Genomic DNA, 9237 nt, shown 5'->3' on the forward strand with positions numbered 1-9237 from the left:
TTTCCATCTCCAGGAGCTGTCTCCCTTTGTGTTTTCTTTAATGTTTCTATTTCTATTTTTAGACCCTGCATGGGCTTGTCCAATTCCTTCACCTGTTTGTGTTCTCCTGTATTTCTTTAAGGGATTTATGTGTTTCCTCTTTTAGGTCTTCTTATTTATTTGTTCTCTCGTGTTTCTTTAAGGGAGTTATTTATGTCCTTCTTAAAGTCCTCTATTATCTTTGTGAACTGAGAATTAGATCTCAATCTTGCTTTATATGTGTGTTTGGGTATCCAGGACTTGCTGTGGTAGGAGAACTGGGTTCCAATGTTGCCAAGTCAAATTGGTTTCTGTTGCTTATGTGTTTATGCTTGCCTCTCCCCATCTGGTTATCTCTGGTGTTTTCTAGCCTTCCTGTCTCTGATTGGAGCCTGTCCTTTCTGTGATCCTGTGAGCCTGGATGTATCAGAACTCCTGGGGAGTCAAGCTGCAACTGGGTTGTGGGCTGAGTATGTTTGGTTCCAGAGCAGAAACTTTGCTCCTGGCACAAGTGGAAACTGGAAGCCCAAATATCTCTTTCTAGTACTGGGTCCCATACCCTAATCCCACAAGATCTTCTATCTGGGTCAAACATTCAGAACCCCATCTGGCTGTCTACAAAAACATCCTCACTTAATCTGTTTGGAGGATTTCTAGACGGCTACCACCACCATCCTCGTATCTAAGCAACCCACTGCTGACCTTCTGGGAAATATTCTATATGCTATTCCATTCTCAGCTTTGTAATAAAAAAGTCCTGTTTTTATTACACAGAATTGTGACTAAGACTGGGGGAACAGCTGCAGATCTCTGTTCTCAGGTCTAGGTTACTTTCATTTTCACCTTGAGCAAGTGACCGTAACATATCAAACTTTCCCAAGATGTTGTAACTATCACCATATCCAATTTTACATTTGGTACAATTTCCCCAAATTTGTAATTTGTAGAGCTTCCTCTTACAGTTACATTTCTCTTGAATTCATGAACAGCTTTCACTTTAATATTATCAGTAACATCTAGTTCCTGGATATCAAGTAGGCTTCTACTAGGTCACCAAATACAGGTTTAATCAAGGAAAGAGGAAAAAGAAGGAACAGTAAATAGATAAGGAGAATGATAAGTACTAAGAATAGTTGCAGAAATGACATCACAAGGTGCTCGCACCAAAAAAGCAGGCCTTAGGGCCTCCCAATACTCAGACTGGGACGCACAAGAGGCCATAGCCTCACACTCTGGAACACGGTACCCCTGGCAGGGTTTTCTTTCTTGTCATCAGGGGTCCCAGGCATCTCAAGCTTAATGTGGGGTGTCTCCAACAACTATTCATTTCCACCATTGATTTGGGTCTCTGATCATTAACCATGTTTGCCAGAACACTTGTTTTCCAGAACTCCCAAGCCCTGTTTCTTTCTACTGGAGTAGCCTTGCCCTGGATGTAAGAAAACATCAATAGCTGAATACTTCTATCCCCTGCATTAGTTTGCATCTTCTTTTCCACATATGCCATGATTTTAATTTTTTCCTTGATATCCCCATGTACTATACCTGAATGTATAATAAATCCTTGAGAAGTTAATCCACTTCTTTCTAAGATTATTCTGACTGCTCCTGAGGGTAATGGACCATAAACACCAGTGGTTAACTTGTAGCATTCAACTTTTGGTCATAGTGTAAGAGGCATATCTGTGGCCAGCTCCAAAGCTGCACTTCCTTCTCTAGCTTATATGAGAAATGGTTTTGATTTTCTTGCCTGCTTGGTACCTTCTAGATGACCAAAAGAAAATGTCTTGTATTGTTTGTTGCATGGCCTCCAGCTGACAGGCCCCAGGATTCTTTTCCCAAAGTCAGGAGGTTACCTTGTAGGTCTTTCTTGGATTCATTGACCAATGTTTGCTCTTTCCACACTGGCTACAATATCCTGGAAGATTTTGTGTTTCATTGTAGCTAAATCCTGCCTTTTCTCTTCTACTAATACCTTATTCTTTTTTTGGTTTTTTTTTTTTTTTTGTTTTTTTGTTTTTTGTTTTTGTTTTGTTTTTTCGAGACAGGGTTTCTCTGTGTAGCCCTGGCTGTCCTGGAACTCACTCTGTAGATCAGGCTGGCCTCAAACTCAGAAATCCGCCTGCCTCTGCCTCCCAAGTGCTGGGATTAAAGGCGTGCGCCACCACCGCCCGGCCTAATACTTTAGAGTCAATTTACTTGCTCTTCTGCACTTTGAATCTTCCAGCCTTACAATTTCTTGGGAAATGGCCAAATTCATCACAACTAATGCATTGGGCATTTTAATTACTGAGACTTCTAGCTATGGCTTTTCCTGGGATTTTAGAATAATGTTTCTGAACGGCAATACCAGTTGACTCTCTTATCTATTTGACTATTGGGGCTCCTCCTGTTTTCAATGGTCTGATTGCTTTCTTGGATTTTCAAATGCCAGGATTTCTATCAGTGACTGTCTGATATGGCTCTATTTACAGCTGAGTCCAGTGTCTGCAACAAATCAGTAAATGCTTCCATAAGACCCTGTATTACCTTAGTTAATGAGGTAGATCTCACCACCCTACCCTCGCATCCCCTGGCTCCTCAATCATATCCCAGGCTGTTGAAGCCTCAATGTGACATTGTTCTATTACAACATCATCAGATTGAGTTTGTTCCTGTAGCTCAGCATAATGCCCTCCCCTAAGCAATTGGTCTTTAATAACATTTATCCCCTTTGCTATATTCCATTGATCTATTTTTGTGGCTTTGTACCTCCACCACAACAAACATTATAATTTTTGACCAGCTTCTAGCATATCTGACACCAATTCCTTGCAGTCTTAGGGAATAACTCTAGGCTGTGTAACCCAGTTACTCATTTCTTTAATGCATGGAGAATGCAAGCCATACAATACCACAGTCTCTTTAAAATGTTTTAGATCTAGCATTTATATTGGATGCCATGTCAACTTATTATAAGTGTGATCACCACCATTAGCAGGCATATGCTGCACAAAGACTGGAAGGCTGAAGGTGCCTGTGTAACCCCAAATAACTCCTCTTGAGGTGCACTTGGCTGAGCACTAACCTGTTGTCCCTATAGTGCCTCCTGCTCTTCCTGGACCCGTGTCTCACTCTGTGCTCTGGCCACCTGGCAGTAAAAGTAGGTGGCACAGGCAGGGTGGCAGTTTGCCTTCCAGTCTAGTTTGCTTTCTTCTTTCACTGTGCAGTAAATTCCCAGACTCAACACCAATCCTGAACACTGTTGCTCTCCTACTGGCTTTTATTGTGTTCAAGCACCTCGATCTCTATTCACACTCTCTCTAAGTGCAGCGCCAACTCTGCAATCTTCTCTAACACAAGAGAATTGAGTGAACCTTCTGAGTGTTCAGCTTTTTCCCCAATCTTTATCAAAATGGTCTACACGAGACTATGAAGCAAAACCAGAAAATCTCCTCTGGGAGCAAGTTAGGAGACCACCCTGTGGCAGCAGCTGCTATTTTCTAACTTTCTTAAAGAATATTTCCAGCAGATTAAAATCTGCCTTTTTTTATTCTAGATTGGAAGCAGAGGTACCCGTCATGCCTAAGTCATGCTGGGTACCACCGGTAGGCTTAGATTTTTCAAAACTTACTTTAATAAGAGGTTTCATTTTATTATTATTATTATTTTTTTTGCGACAGGGTTTAATAAGGGTTTTAAAATGCTTTAACCTTCCTTCTAAAACACTGACCAAAGTTAGGGGACAAAAGTTGGTTAATAAAACAAGGGGGATATGCACCTGTTAAAAGTAGTACTTCAATCTTCATTGTCAGGATATCAACAGTCTAGTCCAAAACATCACACACAAACCATTAGTGGCACTCCAGTCCAAATGACAACCACCAAACACAAATTATTAGCAGAGGCTAAATCCAGAAAGAACCTTGAGTCTCTGCTGAATTGGCACGAGTCCGCAGAAGCAGCAAGAAGCAGCTGAAATACCAGGAGAAGCTTTGTCACATTCCTCTCTACAAAGTCACAACAAATGAAGATCTGTAAAGACCAGCAAAGCATTGCAAAGTGAAGCAATGCAAGAGTGTCATCAATGAAGACAAGTGAAGCATTGCTAGGCAAAGCAATGGCATGTTGCAACTCACCATTTTGGTCAGTGTTTTAGAAGCACCATTCACTGTCTGTTGTGTTCTACTTATAGTCTTTTGTAACATCATAGGTCCTCCAAAGTGTCTGCCTCAGCAAAACATCCTATCATGTATCTGCTTAGTAAAATATTGTCTTGTAAGATAGCTTCCAAAAAATCATTGCATGATACAACTGAATCTACAAAAAATGAGAAATTTGTACTTTAAGGAATTGTTAGTACAGTTTGCTCATCAGACATTTACCTACTGCTAGAACAAGATTCACTTATTAAAACCTATTTCTGTCAAAAATGTGTAGAAGGCTTAGTGTATAAATATTTACCATGCAATTATGAAGAAAAAGTTCAGATCCCTGATCCAATGTAAAAGCCAGGCCAGCATGGTAGCTACTTGTAATTCTACCCATGCAGCATCGTGACACAGGATCTCTAGGGCAAGCTGACTAGTTAGACTAGTCATAATTGTGATTTCTGTGTTCATCAGGAGACCTTGCCCAAAAATATAAGGTGGAGAGCAATTGAGGAATATACCCAGTATTGTGCTTTGAAGGAGAATGGTTTGCATGGACTTATATATTTGAATGTGTATTTCCTAATTGGTTGATAGTTTAGGAAAGGATTAAGAGGTCTGGCCTTGTGAGAGGTGTGTTACTGGGGGTAGGCTTTGAGGTTTCAAAAGTCTTCACCAGGTACAGTGTCTCTCTGTCCCTTGTCTGTCTTTGTATGTCTATGTGTCTGTGTCTGTCTGTCTGTCTATCTCTGTCACTCTGTCTCCCTGTCTTTCTGTCTCCCTCTTTCTCTCTTCTTGCAGTTTGTTTATTAGGATGTAAAGTCACTGGTCCAGAACCAAGCCTGTATGCTTTCCAATTTGATTATCATGGACTAACCCTCTAAAACTGCAAAAGAGGCTATGATTAAGGGCTTGCTTTTATAAGAGTTGTTGCAGCCTGAGCTGCCCCACATTGGGCGCCAAAATGTTGAGAGCCACTCTGCCCCACTCTTGGGGGGCCAAAATGTTGCAGACTGCTCTATCAATATTGGAACCCACACTGCCAAAAGCCTTGGGGGCTAAATTGTTAGAGCCTGTATTGCCCCAAGCTGCTCCGGTCCACAGGTTGGGGTTCAGCAAGAGAGAGAGTGAGGACGGACTTGAAGAATGGAGACCAGACAGAGTGTGATTCAATCCTGTTTATTCTTCAGTCTCTTTTCTCTCTTTCCAAGTCCTAGTTCCTAGTACTAAGCCCCAGGTCCTAATTCCTAGTTCCTCTGTAATAAATCTCAAGTCCTAATCTCTGTTCCAAGTTGCTAGTCTTTTTCCAAGTTCTTTTCCAAGTGCGTCTCGAGTACAAGTGTCTAATCCAAGTGTCTAATAATTTCTTCTGTCTGCCTCTCACCTTTTATATGTCTTACTTCTAAGCCATGCCTTTAAGTCACACCCTTAAGTTTCAGCTCTAAATCACACCTTTAAGTCTCACACACCCAAGGGAAAATCCTGGGTATCTAAAACAAGATGTTATCAGAGTGTGCTCAGCTGTTATAGGCTAGTGTAAAAAAGTCTCTTGTCAGGGTATATGGCTCAAGATGGCTGCAAGGATGATAGCCACCTTCTGTCAGCTCCCCACAAGAGTTACTTTGGCCTTGGTGTTTCTTCACAGCAATAGTGCAGTAACTATGGCACTTGGGTGTGTGAGACTTAAAGGCGTGACTTAAAGGCGTGGCTTAGAAGTGAGACATATAAAAGGCGAGAGGCAGACAGAAGAAATTATTAGACACTTGTACCCAAAACAGGCAACTAGGAATTAGACACTTGGATTAGACACTTGTACTTGGAAGAGTACTTGAGACTTGAGACTTGGAGCAGATAACTTGTAACTGGAAGGGTACTTGGAGAAAGGACTAGGACTTAGGTACTTGAAACTTGGAAGAGAACTTGGAACTAGGAATTAGGACTTGAGATTTATTACAGCTGGAACAGGGATTAGGACCTGAGACTTGGTGCTAGGAATTTAGGACTAGGAACTAGGGACATGGAGAGAGGAAGAGAGATTGAAGAATAAATGAGATTGAATCACACTCTGGTCTTCATTATTCCCATCTGTCCCCACTCTCTTGCTGAACCCCGACCCTCAGACCTGAGCAGCCTGGGGCAGTGTGGGCTCTAACAATTTAGCCCCCCAAGGCTTTTGGCAACAACATTGATAGAGCGGTCTGCAACATTTTTGGCCCCCAATCGTGGGGTAGTGCGGCTCTCAACATCCTGTGTTATTGATGTTTGGTCCAAAGAGGCCAAAGATGTAGATGGGAGTTTCTTTCTTCTTGTCTCTAATGAGGCTCTGAGGGATTCTGGTCTCATTGGTCAAAGAGACTTCTGTATATGACTGTTCTGTGATTGTTCTGAACATCTTTTCTGCTCAGAAGACCAAGAACCCAAATACCTGCTCCTCACTTGCTTAGGACTTACCAGTGTTTCCAAATATCACAGACCCTGCATTTAGGTCAAGCTGGACAGCATGGATAGCACCAACCTCCCTCCAGGTAAGGTTACAGCAGTGGGAACATAAGCATTTGATTATTCTGAGAAGTTAGTTTAGAAACCTCCTTTCCACTTCTTCCAGAGGCAGGAAGGCAATTTAGAAGCCCTAAATCCATTGGTTAACACCTGCAATGAACACAGGACTAAAAAAACATTTTGATATTGTTCTGAGCTGTGTTTGAGGTAGAGGGAGAGCTGAGAGGTGTGAGCAAACACACAGGTAGTCTTAGAGGCTGTGTGGACTGACGGATGCTCAGGTAGGTAATACATCATGGGTGAGTGTTGGGATGTGTAGATGGGATGAGCATATTCTGTGTTAGCAACTCTATGCATTCATTTGTAAATCTAGATCACCAGTGTCCTATCACATCGTGACTCTGCCAGACACCCTTATCACCGTGTGACCCTGCTCATCAAGGTTTTGACTTTATTGTCTTCTATTCACCTTGGTGGCCTCAGACTCATGAGCAGCACCAACCAGTCGAGTGTCTCCGAGTTCCTCCTCCTGGGACTCTCCAGGCAGCCCCAGCAGCAGCAGCTCCTCTTCCTGCTCTTCCTCATCATGTACCTGGCTACTGTCCTGGGAAATCTGCTCATCATCCTGGCCATCAGCACAGACTCCCACCTGCACACCCCCATGTACTTCTTCCTCAGCAACCTGTCCTTTGTGGATGTCTGCTTCTCCTCCACCACTGTCCCCAAGGTGCTGGCCAACCACATATTCAGGAGTCAGGCCATTTCCTTCTCTGGGTGTCTCACACAGATGTATTTTCTCTGTGTGTTTGCTGACATGGACAATTTCTTGCTGGCTGTGATGGCTTATGACCAATTTGTGGTCATATGCCATCCTTTACACTACACAACAAAGATGACATAAGCTCTGTGTCCTGATGGTGGCTGGATCATTGGTCACTGTCAGTCTAAATGTCCTATTACACACTCTGCTCATAGCTCAACTCTCCTTCTGTGGGGACAACATTATCCCCCACTTTTTCTGTGATGTGACTCCCCTCCTGAAACTCTCCTGCTCAGACACTCATCTCAATGAGCCAATTATTCATACAGAGGGAATTGTGATCATGGTCACCCCATTTGTCTGCATCCTGATCTCCTACATCCACATCACCTGTGCTGTTCTGAGAGTCTCATCCTCTAGGGGAGGATGGAGAACCTCTTCTACCTGTGGCTCACATCTGGCTGTCGTCTGTCTCTTCTATGACACCATCATTGCAATGTATTTCAACCCCTCCTCTGCCCACTCACCTGAGAGGGACAAGGCAGCCACTGTTTTGTACACAGTGGTGACTCCTATGTTTAACCTTTTTATCTATGGCCTGAGGAACAGGGACTTGAAAGGGGCTCTACAAAAACTGGTCAACAGAAGAAGTGCTTTTTTTGTCCAGTGAGAATATTTGGACTAATCATTGTGGCTACTCCCAGAAAGGTCTTGAGAGCACCTACTTGAGGGACTGCAAGGGTTCCTCCTTGAGTGACTACAAGGACTTCTTGAGGGACTGCAAGGGCTCCTCCCTGAGGGACTGTGAGGACTTCTCCTTGAGGGAGTGTGCCCTTCCCCCTGCCTTGAGCAGGCCTGAAAGACCTTGTTTACCACAATAGACCAAGTGACAGGATCTAGGTGGAGTTACCCACCTTGGCCCATGAAACTTAGAAGAAGAACTGCCCCTGGGCTTGCCTTGAGATATCTCCAGCTGTGACCAAGAATGGATTATTGGATTATCCCACTCATATTCTGGCTTAAACCAGAAAGGGTTTGGGTTGGGCCTTTCCCTTTAAATTGAGAGCTGAACATTAAAGCATTGAGCCTTGATCAGAAAACTTTGTCTTGGTTTCATCTCTTTTCGCCCTCTTTCGTTTGCAGCCCCCACTTTCAGGTGAACCCAGTTGATCGGTAGCCACAGGCAGCTACAGGTGGCAATGCAATGAGGGACATGAAAACGGGGAACCAACTGAGGAAAATTGTCTTGTGTGGAGCTCCACGGAAAATGGAAGAAGAAGAGTATCCCGAGCACTTGGTAAGCAGCAAACAGCATTGATACTAGTGTTAATTTTTTTTGGAGGCCATGTTTACAGGAAGCATGTTTTAGGGGATACAGTCTAGATTGAATAGGTGTTGACCTGATGCCTACCACACCTAGGAAGTGACAGCGATTATGGGACAGGAGAATTCCAAATAGGCATTTTCCAGCAGTATGCAAGAACTGCTCCAGGTGGGAGGAGCAGGGTTTTCAAATCATATGTTAGAAAAATTCTTGGCAGAAATAAATTCATGCTGCCCATGGCTCCTACAAGAAGGAACTTTGAATAAGAAAACCTGGGAAACGGTCGGAGAAGTTCTGAGAATCATCCAGGCAGATCCTAACACCCTCTGCCTCTGGAAGCTTATAAAAGATGAAATTGATAATAAAATAGATAAAGAGACCTTGCAAGTGTTAGCTGCTACCCAGGAATAGCTTGAAGAGTCCCAAGAATGCCTATCAGAGAGCGCTTTTACAAAAAAGGGCCCTCTCAACTCTAAATCAGAGAAGTATAGACCTAGTACATCTTT

General features: G+C 43.1%; 1 pseudogene; it reads left to right on the forward strand.

Annotated features, from left to right (window-relative positions):
• Positions 1-7134: 7134 nt before the first annotated feature.
• On the forward strand, positions 7135-8077 carry LOC117711439 (olfactory receptor 1f45-like; annotated as a pseudogene).
• Positions 8078-9237: the final 1160 nt, after the last annotated feature.

This window comes from Arvicanthis niloticus, chromosome 6, assembly GCF_011762505.2.
Source record: "Arvicanthis niloticus isolate mArvNil1 chromosome 6, mArvNil1.pat.X, whole genome shotgun sequence".
Classification (NCBI taxonomy): Eukaryota; Metazoa; Chordata; class Mammalia; order Rodentia; family Muridae; genus Arvicanthis; species Arvicanthis niloticus.